Below are 18,466 nucleotides of genomic sequence, written 5' to 3' on the forward strand. Positions count from 1 at the left end.
TGCCTCTGCTTTTGATGTCATACTGGTATTCGTGAAATCACTGCCAAGACCAATGTCATGAAGCTTTTCCCCAATGCTTTCACCACTTCAGGTCCTATGTTTAGGTCTTTAATCCATTTAAATTGACTTTTGTGTGTGCTATAAGATAAAAAAAAAAGGTCCCAAAACTTCTGCACAGCCAAGGGAACAACCAACAGAGTGAAAAAGTAACCTATGGAATGGAAGAAAAATATTTTATAACCATGTATCTAATAAGAAGTTAACTTCCAATCCTATCTAATAAAGAGGGAATATGCTAATTGACCCTCACACCATCACAAAGATGGCAGCACCCACAGCCAATAAGGAGGGAATATGCTAATTGACTGCCACACCCTCAAAGATGGTGGCGCCCACAGCCACAAGATGGCGGTGCCCAGTCCCCTCAGCCCCGCCAGGGCAGCAGGCACACGGCAAGGCCAGGCCTGCCCCCAGGCAGGTTCAGCCATTCTGCGTGCCTGCCTCAGGAGTCCCCCAGTCCCCTCAGCCCCCCAGCCACCCAGGGCTGGCCCAAAGTTCAGGCAAGTTACCTGAGGCTCAGGTAACCAGAGCCGGCCAAGGCTTGTGCTGCCGACAGTGGCAGCAGCAGATGTGTGATAGGGCATCACCTTCCTCTGATTGCCGGGTCGCCTCCCATCCCTGAGGGCTCCCGGACTGTGAGAGGGGGTTAGGCTGGGCTGAAGGATCCCCCCTCCAGTGCATGAATTTTCATGCACTGGGCCTCTAGTAAATATATAAAAGGATCTCCTACTGCTCAATAGCAAAACAAACAAGCAAACAAACAAACTAAAGAACCCCCCCCAAAAAACCTAATAGCTGGATTAAAAATGGACTAATGACTTAGATAGTCATTTCTCTAAAGAAAGTATACAAATGGTCAATGGGTACATGACAAGATGCTCAACATCAGTAATCATCAGGGGAATGCAAAACAAAACCACAATGAGATATCACCTTCCACCTGTTAGTATGGCTATTATATAAAAAACCAAAAGACAACAAGCAAAGGGAAGAATGTGGAGAAACTCTAAACCTTGATCACTATTGGTGGGAGTGCCAAAAGGCACTGTTGCTATGAAAAACAGTATGGAGGATCCTAAAAAATTAAAAATAGAATTATCATATGATCAATCCAGCAATCTCACTTCTGGGTTTATATATCAAAAAGAATTGAGCCCTAGCTGGTTTGGCTTGGTTGATAGAGCATCGGCCTACGGACTGAAGGGTCCCAGGTTTGATTCCAGTCAAGGGCATGTATCTCGGTTGCAGGCTCTTCCCTGGCCTAGGCTCTGGTTGGAGCTTGTGCAGAAGGCAACCAATTGATTTGTTTCTATCACATTGATATTTCTCTCTGTCTTTCCCTCTCTACTCTACTCCCTCTAAAAATCAATAGAAAAATATCTTTGGGTGAGGATTTAAAAAAAAAAATTGAAATCGGGATATCAAAGAGATATTAGCATTCCCATGTTCACTATTCATAATAGTCAAGACATGGAAACAACATAAATGGCTATTAATGGATAAATGGATAAAGAAAATATATGCGCGCGCACACACACACACACACACACACACAAATATTATTCAGCCTTAAAAAATAATTCTACAATATGTGCCAACATGAATCAACAACTTTGAGGACATAATGCTAAGTGAAATAAGCCAGTCACGAAAGGACAGATTTTGCATGATTCCACTTATATGAGGTATCTAAATAGTAAAATCATAGAAGGAAAGAGTAGAATGTGGTTGCCAGGCCCTAGGGGGAAGAGGAAATGGAGAGTTGCTAATCAGTGGGTATAAAATTTCAGTTATGCAAAATGAATACCTTCTAGTGATCAGCTGTTTGACACTGTGTCTGTAGTTAACAGTGCTCTGTTGTACACTTGAAAATCTAAGTGCAATCTTTGATTGCTCCTCTGCTGTTATTGTTCTTTGACATTTGAAGTTATTGCAATTTCTCTTTCTCTCTCCTTGTATTCCTTTCTCTTCCATCTGTTTTTATCAACTTATTAGAAAAAAAGTCAGATATCTTTTAGTTGAATTATGGGGCCTAGTGTGCTGGCTTGCTGAGTGCTTCCCTAACACTGCCTTATTTATCACCTTCTGCTTTGCCTGGGCAAATGCTGTCAACATTTTCTCTGAAAACGATGCCCTTTGACTTTCTTAAAACAACCATGCTAATAAAAAATAATATAATTTTATCAAAAAGGGACAGAAACATAGTTACTAAGATCTTTGCAATCATAGAGTTTTCCTCTTCCAGTTTATTAACAATACTCCATTATCCCCCATTTCAGAAGTTTCAACAGATATGTTCTGATATTCTGCTTGCTCTTACCAGCATCATAAAGCTTGATTTGCTTTTTAGCTGAAGCACTTTGCAAGTTGTAAAATTATAATCCACTGTGGTTTTCATTATACTTGTTATTACCATAAGGATTACTAAGCAATTCCCATGGCTCTCCCCTGTCATGCCTTCTTGGGTTGACAATCTGAAGTGTGGCAATCAGATCTTATCTAGAGGGTTGGAAGGCACATGCATAGAGCCAAGAGAACAGAGAGGATACCCTCACTTGTGAAAGACCTGGGAGTGCCGGAGGGACTCAAGCACTCTCCATCTCCATCTCCCCTGTGTTTCAGTCACCTTTCTCCTGGAAAATGGTGACCAAACTGGAGCCAAGAGTAAACAGAAGTACTTCAAGGGCAGAAAACTGGTGGAAGTTGGAGCTAGAGTCTAGCTTTCAGGATTTTGGAAATAAGACAGCTGGAATCCTGGAAATGGGCCATGAGGAAACCATGAACTGATCCAGGCAAGGAGCCAAAACTGTCTAGTTTCTGACTTCTCAAAAGGCATCAAATATGCTTACATAAGGCTCTCCTTGCTCATGAATGTTTGTGTTAAATTTTCTCTTATGCATCAGTAATACTGATGTTATTGGACAGCAGCTTTTAAAATGGTCCCTTTCTATTTTTATAACTCTTTTTCTTCTCTCTTCATATTCAGTTTCCAGGCTTAGGGTAATAGCCTCCAACAAATTGGAAATGTTGCGTCTTGCCAATTATTCCTGCCCCACTCTTCCTAGGCAATTGCTAGATATGGCTCTGGTATTCCATTCATAAGCTACTATAATATTCCAAATTGTTTTTATTGCATTCTTGGCATGTGTAATACAATTTTTGAGTTCCAATTCAGACAATTATTCTGGACACTGATTCACTTGTAATTGCCAGTCGCCCATCACCTTTGTGTCTTGAAAATATACAAAGCACCCCAGAGACCTAAGGGCTATACAGAATGCCTCAGTCCTTGCCTCCCTAATTGGCCACCAGTCGATGTCTTCAATAAAAACATAAATACAATCAAAATATCTTGAGGTAGCTTGATAAAAAGAAGCAAATCAAGTTTGATTAACGTTTGAATGCTTTCCCCCAACATTTTACATTATCAAGCTACAAGTAGGTTATGAAATGGTTCGACTATGCCAGATGGATTTTTGCTAAGTACTGGGTATTTGTTTCCTGAAGAACTGAATATGATATAAAACTGGGTCTCCAGAAGTCTTTTAAGTATGATGATTGCATAGGAATATTTTTGTAAATCTATTATCAACTTCAAAATATTATCTGTAGTTAACCACCTTTCTCTGAAGGAAAAAAAATCACTTATACCCTCTTTAGCATATTCACTTCAGAGTAATAGCAAAATAGTAGCTAATATTTATTGAGCATTTCCTATACCAGGACACTGGTTTTAACCCTTTGTAGGTAAGACAGTTATTGCTCACAGCAATTGTAGGGGATGGGGACTATCAAGATCTCCATTTTACAGAGGCAGAATCTGAGCCTTGAGGATTTAGACATTGTGTTCAAGGCCATATACCTGTGACGCAATGGAGGCAGAATTTGAGTCTAATCCATTCCAGGGCATACAACATTGAACTGCCAAGTATGCAATGATGTACCTGAATAAGCCCAGGGAAGACAATGTATAAAACCCTTCCATTTTTCTTCAAGAAAAATTGCAAAGTTTCCCCCCATAATTTCAGAGAGGGATGACATTCAGAAAAATGCATTCTCTCCATTTCTGTGCTTCAGAATATCTAAATGGACTTTCTCCTAATCTTTAAAATTTGTACATTTCGCACCAGGAAGGACAGTCAGAGAAGGGAACATTTTATTCCCAAGTGACATTCTGGGTTTAAATATCCTTTGCAACAGTTTTGTTTTGAAAAATCTCTGTGGTTCCATGTGAACCAGGCAGATGTCAATGATAAGTCTACCATGCACAATATTCACCAGAGACTAAAAATATTCCCTGTTGATACAGTCTTTGGAAAAATTACACAAACACCATTGGACCTGCTGCATCACGAAGTGTCTGTGTAAATGCATCTGAAACAACAGATGTCCTGGGCTTTTGCTGCTGTTCCCTTTGAATAATAAAATGACTTGTGCAGGGCTAAAGTTCCCCTCAATTTTCCACAACAGTTTCAGAGGAATGGGTGAGTTTGCATCCTCACTTAAACGTCTGAAAGGAGCTTTAGAGCTTGTGCAGATCCTGGGATCCACCTGTGGCTACAGGTGGGTTTCTGCAGGTGTCTGCCTGTGGGAAGCTGTCAAGAGTTGGTCCAAATCAGGGCAATGCTCCTGACAGAAGGAAATTAACCAGAGGAACTTTTTAGTGTCTTTCCAGGACACAGATCTGTAGGTGGAAGCTGCACTCAAAAATAACTCAGTGACAAGGACAGCAGCAAAGACTGTGGCTGAGCAGGGCAGGAAGAACAGTTACCTGGAAAACGCCCAGTAAATGATGAGAACTGACACGTACATGATGGGGCCCAAGGAGAGAAGCAGGGTTGCAAATGAGCAGCATTTCCCTTGGGGGAAGAGAGGGGCAATTTCTAGAAGCCAGATTGTAAAAGGTGAGAGAAAGTAGCATTCAATAATTACAATATTAGTCACAGTGCTGGTGATCAATACCTTATGTCTACAAGCACTCTGCAATTTCCAAAGCCTCATTAGCTTCATTGTGTCATTGGGCCGATTAGGAACCCTGGATTGAAAAATAGGTCTTGAACCCAGGAAAGGGAATGGGAGAAAAAGGGAGGGAAATTAAAGATGATTTCAAGTTCCCCTTCCTGAAACTAAAGGTGTGGAAAAGGGGAAGGGTAACAGAGCTTAACATAGAAAGAAACACCAAACCTGACATAAGACGTATTCATTTCGTGGAGATAAATGCAGGCGGACTCTGTGTGCAATATTATTTTCTAAAATGCTTGGAAGAAGCATTAGATTGTACTCAGAAGATCCACATTGTAGACATGTCTCAGTACGTGACCAACTGTGTAACTGTGGCCGTGTCGTTTGCCATACGTAAGTCCATGTGGCATTTAGGAGGTATGGGAAAATGTTAGCTTCAAGTGATAATCAAATTCCCTTTCATCAATCACTTACACATGTTTTTCAGTATAACAAATTCAAGCCTAAGATCTCCATGAGTTAGATGTTGTTCCCATTCTCCAAGGAAGGCAAATTGAAATTGAGTGGTCAGTCTGTGGACCTGACCTTAGAAATTAGATCTTTAAACTTCTGATCCCTGGATCTTTTCACTAGGGAAAAGAAATCACTTAAATAATGTCTCCAAAGCCACACAGCTAGGAAGGAGTTGAGAAACAGCATTGTCTATACATTTTACTATCCATGAAAACTAAAACTTGCTGGCTTTCTTCTTCACGCTCAATCCCGTGTTAATTACAAGTGACATTTACTCATTTTCAGATAAATAGTGTTCTGTCAATATGAGAAGCTAAAGTTTTGAGTTGGAACATGTCAAAATCACCATACATTTTGCCTTTATGGTAAAAACAGAAGCTTGACTCTACAGCGTAAACTGAAAATTAACTTCCGTCTTCATGAGAATTTCACTAGAGAAGACCCAGTGTTTCTTGAAAATTGTATTTTCAGCTTAGCTACCATAGTTGAGAGGTAGGACTAGAGAAATATCACTATAGTAAGCCTTCTTCTCTTTTCATGGACATTAACTTTCTATATATAACATCATAGCCAGAGGGCATGGCTTAGTGCACTAAGCTTCAGGTTTGCTATGCCGAGGCTGTTTAAAACCTCAAGTTCAAATCCCAGCAGAGTCTGTATGACTCTTCATCTCCTTGAGTTTGATCAATTACATTTCATAGATTTTTATTATGTGTGAGACTCAAATAAGGCTTTAAAGCCCAAATCCGGTTTATCTTATGGAGACTCTAAATACCTTGTATGTTTTCTTTATATAAGTATTGAATTTCAGGCTTACTGTCTCTAACACCTTCCCAGCATGTAGAGAGGAAATTATGTGAAAACTTTTAAGTACAATGAGAATATTTTGAGGGAATTATGAGCTATATTACTTACATGTGTGATCTGCCAGTTCTGGTGAAGGAAGGGATATAGAAAAGACCCAGTCCAGGAAGCGAATCTAACAGAAGTGATAAAACCACTAAGTACTGAGTGACCACCACGTGCTTGTCATGTAACATGAATTATCTCTTTCAATCCTCTCTGCTCCCCCATTTACAGAGAATTCAAAAGGCCCTGTCCAAGGTCACATGAGCCGAAGTGGGAGGTCTGGGATATAAACACCAGTGTGTCTGACCCCAAGTCGATGAGGTTCCATTTGTCTACAAAGTCCTATAATCACTGTATGTCTGATGAGAAAATAAAAATGAAGTGTGGGGAAGGCACCAAAAATGGAGTTGTAAAGCAAAAGTCCAAATCAGGATGGCAGTGGAACCAAGGGACGTAAGAAGAAAGCTTGGGTCAAGCTGTTATCATTTTATATCAAGCCTGTCTCTAAGGAGCTGGTGGCTTATCTTCCCACTCCCACCAGGCTTTATCCACATGGTGAGTAGGCAGGCTTATAAGGATGGTCTCCAGAATAGCCGGGTGTGGGTGGGTGCCAGGCTACAATACCCTTTTAAAATGTCATGGGCTAAATTCTTACACTTAGTGGAATGCGCACTCTACTGAGATGGCATGTCAGGGTGAGCTGGGGCCCCTGGAGTCATCCCGTCTGGAAGCACGCTCTGTTTTCTACTGCTTTGTCCTTTGCCATTAAAGAAACTCTCCATTCTCTGTTCCCATATTCCCATGGATCACATGATCACCCTGTAGTGACAGCCTGGCAGTGTTGACTGAATTGGGATTAAAGCCAAAGGAGAAATTAACTGTGCCCCCATATTTTCTGATGAGGGTGACTCTCTGAGTACCATTAACTGATATCATATATTCAGGAGCAGAAATAGGTAAAAAATGAGGAGGGGGAGTGAAAATAGACATATCAATTGAGACATGTTGAGTGTGAATTGCCTGAGGAGCATCCAGGTGGAGCCGTATGGTTAGAAAACTGGATATGTGAGTCTGGAGACATAGTTTGGAAATTATCAACATTTAGGAGATAATTAAAACCTTAGATAATGAATGAGCTCACCCAAGGAGAAAATATATAGAAAGAGAGTACTAGCTCAAAGTAGAATGCTGGGAAGTACCAATAACAAGAGGAGAATTAGGACAATCAGAGGGATCAGAGGACCAGGAGAGAAGAGAAATGAAGGAATCAAGTTTGAAGAGCATTTCCCAAAGGATATTCTTAGTTTTATAATGAGTTTTACAAATTAAAGGAAAATTAGCTTGCTAATTTGTATTGCAAATCTTTAAAGGCGATTATTATATGCAGAGCTTTCTAAAATTATCTGACAACAGAACTCTTCATTTTACATAAAACCTATTCCTATCCCTCAAAACTCATGTTCCTTGGACCATACTTTGGGAAAACCTAGCATGAGTTTCCCTAAACCAGAAATTGTCTGTGATACTGATATCACAGAAAGATCCACTCTATGTTTACTCATAAAGGACTGTATTTTAACAATTAGCACATCACTGATTACCTCTAGCAGAGCACTTTTAGTGGAGCAGTAAGGACAGAGGCAAGGTGACAAAGGGCTGACTAGTAAATAAGAAGTGAGGATGTGAAAACAGTGCATGTTGATTACTCTTTCAAAAGATTGTTTTGAAAGATAGACAGGATAGGAATTAGAGAGGATGTAGCATCAGCAGGACATTTCAGGATGAGAGACCTTTGTGCAAATTTATAGCCTGAAAAGACAAAAATTAGAGAGAAAGAAAAGCCAAAATTATGAGGGGTGAGAGAGTAGGGTAGAAGGGAGAAGTGCTGGAGCAAGGTATTGAAGATATGGGAAGGAATCCCACGTTAAGATGGACTATGAGGAGTGTTCACATGAAAATAAAGTACCGATCTATGAGAATACAGAGGAGGAGGAGCTCAGGATTGATTGGGTGGGGAGGGGCGTTGTTAAGGCTCCTTGCAAGAGGTAGCCTTTGACTTGGGCCTGGAAGGAGCAAAGGAGCAGAGAAGAAAGTTAAGCAGGAAACGAAAGCCACTGCAAAGGGACAGGAGCCAGAAGAAAATGTATGGAACACTAAAGAAGAGTGTGTCCACGGAAGGACATTTGGGACTAGAATCCAAGCACTTTTCAGTTTTAGCCAATTCTTTTCTCATTGCATGTAGGTGGTTCCATGGAACAGGATGTCTAATTGATTACAGGATCCTTAACACCAACACACATCATCCATGGGTTCATTTGTAATTTGGGGCTCTTAGCATATCATTATTATTTAACTAGAGGTCCATGCACGAATTCGTGGGGTGGGGTCCCTCTGGGTGGCCTGCAGGGATGGGGCTGAAACCCACAGTCCAAAGCTGCTTACAGCTCCTACCTGCTGCTCCCGCTCATCCCAGCCCCACTGTGCCTGCTGCAGGCTTGCGTCCAATCATTCCCAATTGGGAGAGGCACATGCTGCCACAGCAGCACTCGCCAGCCATGAGCCCTGATTCTGGCGCCCTCCCAAGGGGAGTGGCTGCAGGATTGGGCTGAAACCAGCTCTCTGACATCCCCCAAGGGGTCCTGGATTGTGAGAGGGTGCAGGCCAGGATGAGGGACCTCACCGATGCACGATGGGGCGGGGGAGGGACTGCGGGAGGGCTCCAGGGCATGTCTGGCCCATGTCGCTCAGTCCTGATCAGGCAGACCCAGCAGCAAGCTAACCTACCAGTTGGAGCATCTACCCCCTGGTGGTCAGTGCATGTCATAGTGAACGGTTGAGCAGCCTTAGCATATCATTAGCATATTTTGCTTGATTGGTTGTTCAGTTGTTCTGCCATTCAGTCTATTTGCATATTACCCTTTTATTACATAGGAGTCCCATCATCTAAAGTTTCACAACCCAAATTTTCTAGTAAAAAGAAAAAAGAAACACACAAATTTTGGTGTATTGAAGAGTGTAAGTATACAAGCCAAGCCAAAACAAACCAAAATCTTATGAGTACATGTTGTTCATTTTGCTAATCTTGAACTGAGTTGAGTCAAGCAACGTATGCAAAACCAGAATCTTGAACAAGAAGAGTGGAGTAGATCGGAACAAAATAGTGTTTTTCACTTTGTTGAAATCACATCCTTTCTAGACAAGAAAATGAGAGTTGTTCTGAGTGACTACTGTTTGCCACTTAAAGATATGAATTAATCAGTATTTTGGGCGATAGTTTTAAAGACAATTTTTGAAAGTGGTTTTCTTGCCTGTGCAATTCCAAGCAACAACCCAAAAGCTACTTCCTGTTTTTGGAGAAAATGTCAATGTTGGGGTTTGGACATATTCAAAAGACATTTCTGCAAAACATTTTGTTCTAAGCGAACTGCATAAGCAGAAGCTCCTCAGCTGTTTTCCTTTATAACATTACACTTCAATTATTTAGCTAAAGTCATATTAAAAATAATAACAGAAATGGAAATTATTCCATTTTAAAGATATAGTTTTAATCAGAAAGCTGCCCCACTCAGCAGCTTGATGACCCCTCCTTGTTAGACTACAGCGGGGGAAAGTTGGTTCCCATCCCAAACAAGTATTTAAACAATTGTTAGGTGGCAAGACAGTATCAGACAACTTCCTATTGAAAATAGGACCATTAAATGTACATTTCTTTAATTGCCACAGATAATTCAGCATCTTCCATGCAGGAAAAGCTTAAGTAAAGCTTATAAAAGCTTATAAATCTCAAGTAACTATGCATTAGTTCAGTGGTATTAACTGTATTTCATAAGTATTGGCAAAGAGGTATAGAGACCATTCCTTGCTTTAAATTTTTTTTAAAAAAATTCTCACCCAAGGATATGTTTTCATTGATTTTCAGAGGGGAGGAGGAGAGAAACTTCGATGCAAGAGAGAAATATAGATTGGTTGCCTCCCTATACATGCCCTGACCAGGGATCAAACCCACAACCTGGGAATCAAAACCTGGACCCTTTGGTGCACAGCACAATGCGCCAACCAGCTGAGCCACAGTGGCCAGGACCTTCCTTCTTATACAATAGCTGCATAAATGAGTGTGTGTGTGTCTCTGAGTGAGAGAGTACGCTTGCCTGCACCAGAGGTAGGGAGACCAGGGAAGGAAGTGCTCATTATTATGTAAATTAAGGGTATATTCTGGTTGATCTACAGGCAATTAATGGCTCTATTTAATGGTAAATCTCCATTTCACTGAGAAAATGAACCTCCTGCAATCCTGGAAGCCCATCCTATTTCCAGTTCTTCCAGACACCTTACTGCTTACTGTACCTGGAGCCTGAGACCCATAGGAACTCACTCCAAGCTTTTGGACTTTGATAAGTCCCACATGTTGAAACTTTCCTTGGATATTTTTGTCATAATAATTATCATTATCTTAGCTGTTCTCCATCTCAGAAAAACTAAAGTCTTTGTTAATCTCACTTGTGTATTAGTAGAGCTGGTTAATATACTTTCATTCTGAACAAGAAAAAAAGGCCTTTTATTCTAAGTCATTATCTTATCATTAATTTTTAACTCCAGTCCTTAGAAGTGTATATATTCTTCTCCCTGCCCCCCAAATAATACTAAACATTAGGCAACTGTCCCACTCTGATGATTGAATGTCATTTATCACTTTTTTCAGCAAAATTCATTGATATGCTGTCATTCTTGTTCCACATTATTTTAAGCCTAAAAGAACAGAGTGAGGAAAAAAGAAAAAGAACAGGGTGAAGTGAGATACAGTTAGAATACGATGCACATGCATCATCACGGGGACCTTCCCATTAGTTAAGCTTTTCAAAAATTATCTCAGAGGAATCCTACTCCCCGTGCACCTCCACCTCTTACAAACAGCATAAAATATACACTACCCATTATGTTTTGTAAATCATAACTCCTCATTTCTCCATTTCAACATCAGAAGAGACAGAAAGCAAATTATTTACATAATTTAAAATCCAGCAGGATGTATGTATATTTCACTTTGGGAACATCGCTAGGTGGCAGCTGGTATTCTAAACATCATTATGCATTCCACCCAGTGGAACGGAACACAGATTATTTATAAAATGAAAAATTAGGTGCTCCATATTTAAAGGCCAAGATTTTTTTCTGGATCAAAAGAGTGAAAATTTTAGCAATCAAAAAAAAAAAAAAAAAGATGCACTGCCGATTCTTGATTATTAAGCAGCAATTACTAAGTTGGTGCTTTTTCCAGCCCTCCCCTACCCCCATGCTCACCCCCTCCCTCTTGTTTCAAACTCTATGGCATTTTGGTGCCCTTTCATTAATCACTGAGGGAAAATGGAGGCCAAGGCAGTTCATTTTGCTCTTCTTAACCAGCTCTTAATACCAGTCTAGAGATATTAAGGTTGGCTTAAACTAAAATTTTCAGAATGGTGGATTTTAATGACCTACGCTTTCTTCTTTATAAGTACTAAAGATAATGAAACATCTTTTTTTTCCCTTTAGTAATCAATAACATACCATCCCCATTGCAAAGCACAACTTCTACATTTACCCAAGACACTTTGGCTATTGGTCTATGTGAAAGACACATACCTCATAGAACTCCCACTGTAGGAGGCAAAAAGATAAGGGCCCCAGGAGCTGTGCTCTGAAATCCATCAGCATTTTTGCTCTTGGTCATGTGTTCCATTGGCTGCTCCAGCCATTGATAGAGAAGGGATATATGAAGGCAGGCCCATTCCTGGGGGGCACACAATGGCTCTGGTGGTCAAGTTTGCTCAAGGACTTGAAGAACCTTCCTCAGACTGAACTTGGGTTTCAGATGCTTCCCTTCAACCTTCCCTTCCCTCGGGGTCTGGCATTGCAGTCTGGCCACTCAGTCTTTTCTGGCTTCTTCCCCATTTTCTCACACTGGTATTCCCCTTAATAAAATCCCTACATGTTTGTTTCCCACTTGGTGCTTACTTCTCAAAGTACCCAGACTCATACAGTCTATAATTCTACTTGAAATCAGGTATAGGAAAGTATGAATTAGTAATCAATGAAATCCATTCAAGTATGAGAGAGAGAGAGAGAGAGAGAGAGAGAGAGAGAGAGAGAGAGAGAGAGAGAGAGAGAGAGAGAGAGAGAGAGTTTTCTCAGAAATTCCCTGGCTCACAAATGGCCAATTTGGAATAGCTATTCTGTACACCCTAAATAATGTGAATAAGGTGTCTGATTTGACAACAGTGATTCCTTTCTTCTACTCTTTTCCATTATCCCAAAATGATAGAGAACCGGTGTTTCCTGGAATTCAGTTTAAGTTCTGAGGAGGTTCATGCAATGACACAGGACTATAGGACTGATACGAACTCATTGATGCACAGCAACTGTCCTGGTCCTTCTCTGGTCACCTGGTCCTGTCACATTCCTCAATAATCTAACCCCACACATCCTGCTGCCTTTCAATGTAGAGCACCTGCTCAAATCCAGGTGATTGTGGTTTCCCCCTGTACTATAGGGGGATGGGTATCCCCAACACATCTTCATCTGCTCTAAGTCCTTTTGTAACTATGAATAAGCAAAGAAAAAGGGAAGGACTGTCTTGTAGGAAGCCTATGGAGAAGGTAAGAGAGGGGTCAAAGGTAAGTTGTGCTGAAATATCTAAGTAGGCCTGTCTATTACTGGTCCTTTGGAAGCAAATAGAGGGATTATGAAAAAGATGAGAGGTGTCCTCAGTGGTTTATGAACTCTTCAACCCCTCTATGGGAGTCTCATTGACCCAGCCATGGAAAAAGGCACCATCAGCCTCCCCATCACTGTCTGGGTGACAAAAAGGGAAGGACAAAAGGAAACCAGCAGTTTGTTGCACTGAGGTGAAGATAGTGGGCATCACCTGGATGTAGCAAAGGAAACTCAGACTTAGTTTGTTCAAAATGGAACTTCAATCTCCTTCCTTCCTGGTCTTCTATCCAGTACTCTATTTAGTTGGTGGTGATATAAACCTGTAAAACTTACAGTTTCCCCTTAGAAATCCAGGATCAGGAACCATAGTACTATTATGCTTGGGTAAATTGAATCAGAGAGACATCTGTACAATTGCTTATCAAAATTCTTCTGTGGCAAAATACATTTTGAGTTTCAGACAACAGGCCTCCCCAAAACTGTGAAATATGATCTATTCATAAGTTGGGTAATAGCTAATGATGTGGGATACATCCTCATTTAGAAAATGATCATTAATCAGTTAGAATTATTCATTCATAGCCTATTATATCTGAAGCCCAGCTTAATTTCTTTTAGGACTTTTAACTTGTGCATTTAGCAGTAAGTTCCTAACTTTTAACTTTCCGGTTTAAGTGCATTTGTTTTATGAATAATGTTGCTGTGTGCTCTTCAATACCAATTAAAAGTTGGCACAAATCTTAAATATCATCAAGTAAAATTTGAAGGAGACCTTAAACATGAATCTAATGCAACGATTCTCAAATTGTGGTCTTAGGACCAGTAGCATTAGCATCACCTGGGAATCATTAGAAACACAAATTATCCGCCCCACTCCATACTTCCTAAATCAGAATCTTTGAGGGTGGGGCCCAGAACTGTGCTTCAACAAGCCCTCTGATCCATGCTCAAGTTTGGGAACCACTGATCTCATGTATCTACTATCTTTAGGCCAGAAACGGGATCAATCATGAGTCAATTAAAGCTGTTTTTTTTTTTGTCATAATCCTTATGGAGAGTACAAAAATAGCTCCAAGAATGAGTCTTGTCTTTTAAGAGTTTTCCATCAATTTGGGGAAACTCACACACACGAAATTAACAGAAAACTGATATACCATAAATAGTTAAAATTGTGGAAATCAAACAGTACCACAGGACATTCAAGAGAGAGCCCCATATTCATTGGGTTATATCTGTTTGGGTATGATTCAATATTTGCCTTACAAATATATAATTAATATTGATGATGTTGTGGGAGAAATTTGAGGGTCCAATTTCTCTAACTAGTGGAGTTCTTGGGATACTGATTAAATAAGCATTTTCAGAAGCCCCCACAGGAGAAATGTGATAAAAGGCTTTATTTGCATGGAGTTACATCCTTGGGTTGCAAAGTCCCATGCCCCTTAACCCAGTCCTGAAAGAGGGGCATCTGGAGTTCTAGAACAGCCAAAAGCAAGGTCAGCATCCAGTTTCTGTTCCATGTTGCAGCTGGGTCTAGTTCAGCATCAGTTAATTAAAGTCCATTAGTCCATTGTGTGGAGTCCACAAGGCGATGGGGCACGTGGGTGCAAGGGAGCCAGGAACCCGGTGCTCCAGAGAGAGCGAGAGCACTCCTTTGTTCAGCAGTTTAAATAGTCACATTTTCCATCCTTGCAGTGGCCATTCCTATTCTGGCCACCGACGTGCTCCCAGGTGTGACTGACAGATAAACACCTGCCCATATCATTCAGACCTCACTGGGCATGCGTCTAAACTGCCTTTGTTCAGTCCCTTCCCTATCAATCAGTGGGGAACAGACATGGAAATGTTAAATTAGCAAAAATGTATAAATGACATGCCTATATTTTCTAGTCTTCTGTTTACCTCTTTCCTGTTCATAACAACTAGATTTTTATAACAGTATCAATGGGAAGGCAAGACGTTCTTATAGTAAATGATAAATAAGAGGTTAGTGCCATTTTCCCTGGACCCCAAGAATTGGGTTGAGGTATATTTAACTGTGTTTCTAAATGTGCTTTGTTTTTATCATCAAAGACAATGACTCCACAGCCTTTTTTAGGAAACCTGGCCAGTATTATACCACTGTGAGAGTTAAGAGAGCTTTTTCCTGCCTAACTAAAATATTTTCTTCCCTTTTTTTTGGTTAATTCTCACTGGACACATTTTTCGGGGACACACTGCCTTTCCAGAGAGAGGGAGTGACAGAGAGAGACAGAGGGAAACATCAATGTGCAGGGAACGAACCTGCAAACCAGATTTGTGCCCTTGACCTGGATTTAAACCGAGACCCTTCCATGCATGAGCCAACGCTCTGACCATAGATTAACACCAGCCAGGGCTAAGCTAAAATCTTTTCTTATTGACCAGGAAAAAGCTCTTCATAGCTAATTCATAATTGACACTGCGAGATAGTGGGATGTGAAAGCATTTTGTGAACACTGAATGAAACATTGAATGAAAGAAAGTTAGATATGTTATTATTATTGTTTGGTCTTTCTGCATGAGAGGCTGAATGATTTTGTTGATTCTAAAAAGACAATAGGAGAAGGGGATGTTCACATTCAAATTTAAAAAAATTGATTTTCTTATTCCTTCTGTAGATTTGTCCAGAAAATGTCCAACAGACAAATCAAAAGCCCCAGGCTTTTTTACTCTCAAGATGATATATATTTTTTTAAGTTGCTGCAATGACATAGAATCAACCCCCTTTGAAAAGTGGATGGCCTCACATATAACTCTATAAGCCTGATCCTAAAACTAAAAAAGGAATAATGTGCTCACTTTGGGCGGTCATTAATTCTTTTAAGTTACAAAAGTATCATTTACTGAATTACCATTTCCAAGGTAGTAAATGACATCTTAAAGCTCTGAAAGTGTTAAATCACCTTCAAAAAGTGGTCAGTTTATCCCTTAATCACTGATAACATCAGTCCAAATAGCTTCAATTTCTTTAGCACTAGGTTCTGATAAACATAAAGCACTTTTATAGACATAAAATTCACCATTAACACTGCATTTAGGATGGGAACGAGGGAGCCTGAATAAAAGATTTTAGAATTTCTGTAGCAAGTTAAAGAAACACCTTGACTTTCAAAGATTTTAATTATAAATTTGTGCGATACTTGAAAATAATATTATCCAAATGTTGCTATTTCTTTTCTACTGGTCATGCATTATGATGTTAATGAAGACATTTAGTCTAGTATCTCCTTGATTCTAATTTATGCTTTCAGGCTGAATGGGAGCATATGGCATTAGAATTTAGATTTCAGTCTCTATTAGAATTTAGATTTTGGTGTAGAAGAGAATCTGAATTTTTAGAGACAATTGTGAATATGGAAGGAACTCAATAACCTTGTTCATGAGGAGTGTCTAGGGGATAGGTGAATATATTGGAGTAGGAAAAACTGAAAATTAATTGTTGCATTAAATTGGGATCAACATGATCAGGGTAACAGCTTCAGAAAGCTAAAGCCCTCTCTTCACCTTAGATGGGCACCTTTATCCACTTTATGTATGTATATGACATTCACTCTGACTTCAATTCAGCACTCTTCACCAAATTCATAAATTAAGTCCGAGCTCATGAGCTACTTTATCATTTTCCAATAAAGCAATGATTTATAAACTTTTGAACAATAATAGATACAGGGGCAGAGCTGCCTCAAACAGATTGTCTAACTCTAGCGGGAAGGCCGGGGAGGGTTGGGGGGCAGGAGGGAGGGGGGTAAGAGATCAACCAAAGGACTTGTATGCATGCATATAAGCATAACCAATGGACATAAGACACTGGGGGATAGGGGAGGCTATGGGACTGTCAAGGGCGGGGGGGGGGGGGGGAAGGACACATATGTAATACCCTTTGTAATACTTTAAGCAATAAAAAACAAAAACAAAAACAAAAAACAAACTCCCAAGAGTAATAATTCTCCTTCTCTCTCTCTCTCTCTCTCTCTCTCTCTCTCTCTCTCTCTCTCTCTCTCTCACACACACACACACACACACGGTGTCCCAAAAATACGTATACACACTTTAGCAGCTGATAGCTCAAATAATACTTCTTTCTTTTCAGCCAGACTAAGCTTTGAAGAAAGAAAAGTCATCCTAAAATGCTACTGGAAGTTTGAAAACACAGTTGAAGTACAAACACTGCCTTTATAATTATTCAAAGTGTGTATACACTTTTTTGAGGGGACACAGATTTAATTGATTTGAAATAATGAGTGAAGTCAGACTAAACATTGAACAAAGAAAATTCATCCACTAGACCTTTTTATGGGGATAGGTAAAAGATAAAGTTTACAGTACAAAATTGGCAATGGTTGATGAATTGAGGACGCACAAATACCAAACGAAGTTATTCTTGATGTTTGCAATTCCATTGCTTTGTGTCATCAGCAGTGCCTGGACCAGGATGGTTATCAGTTTGAAAACAGGCATTGCAAAAAAAAAAATTCATTTCTGTAGATTCTTTTAAACTTTGAAAATGAACTGTGTGGTAATAAATACTGACTTCATAATCATCAAAATGTGTATACATTTTTTGGGTCACCCTATATATATATATGATACAATGAACCTATAAATAGATGTCCACATATAGAGGAACTATGTAGAGATTTCACACTGTCTGGGAAAAGCTAGCCAGTGTGTGCTCCCCTCCAATTCTTTAAAAAAAATAATTTATTGCTATTATTATTTTTAATCCTCATCTGAGGACATGCTTTTCCTATTGATTTTAGAGAGAGAGAAAGGGAGAGGGAGAGAGAGAGAAAAACATTGATGTGAGAGTGAAAGATCAGTTGGCCTCCCGTGCACGTGCCCCAACCAGGAATCAAACTTGCAACCTGTGTATGTGTCCTGACTGGGAATCAAATCTGCAACATTTTGGTATATGGGACAACAATCTAACCAATGGAGCCACACTAGCCAGGGCTCCCTTCCAATTCTTCACATAAGTTTCTCCAGTGTTCAGCTTCATGGATTGCTTGTATATATACTATGACAAATTTCAAGGACAAGCTCTAACCCTTGGTGGGAAATGTTAAAGGCCCCATTAAGCAAACAGGCTAAAGGACAACCTTAAGTGTGGAACTGAAGGAAATTCTCTGTGTAGACTAAAACAGAATTTACTTATAGAGGAGGGTAATCCATTTAACTTACCAAGATGGCATCTCACATTTGATGAGGACATGACACTTGAAACACAGGGTTCAGACACCCACACAATAGGGTAGAACCTACTCCAGCATTAGCCAAGGGTTTGGCTCACTTTTGGAGGCGTCCTATCCTCTCTCTTCTTCCCTCCATTTTCTTACCCTAGTTGTTGAAAAAGAGATTTCTTGTGACATTC

General features: G+C 40.0%; 1 protein-coding gene across 7 annotated transcripts in view; it reads right to left on the reverse strand.

Annotated features, from left to right (window-relative positions):
* Positions 1–18,466, reverse strand: part of CELF2 (CUGBP Elav-like family member 2) — a 559,234-nt gene that overhangs the window by 359,031 nt on the left and 181,737 nt on the right. The window lies entirely within an intron of this gene.

Source organism: Myotis myotis, unplaced genomic scaffold (assembly GCF_014108235.1).
Source record: "Myotis myotis isolate mMyoMyo1 unplaced genomic scaffold, mMyoMyo1.p scaffold_m19_p_1, whole genome shotgun sequence".
Taxonomy (NCBI): domain Eukaryota; kingdom Metazoa; phylum Chordata; class Mammalia; order Chiroptera; family Vespertilionidae; genus Myotis; species Myotis myotis.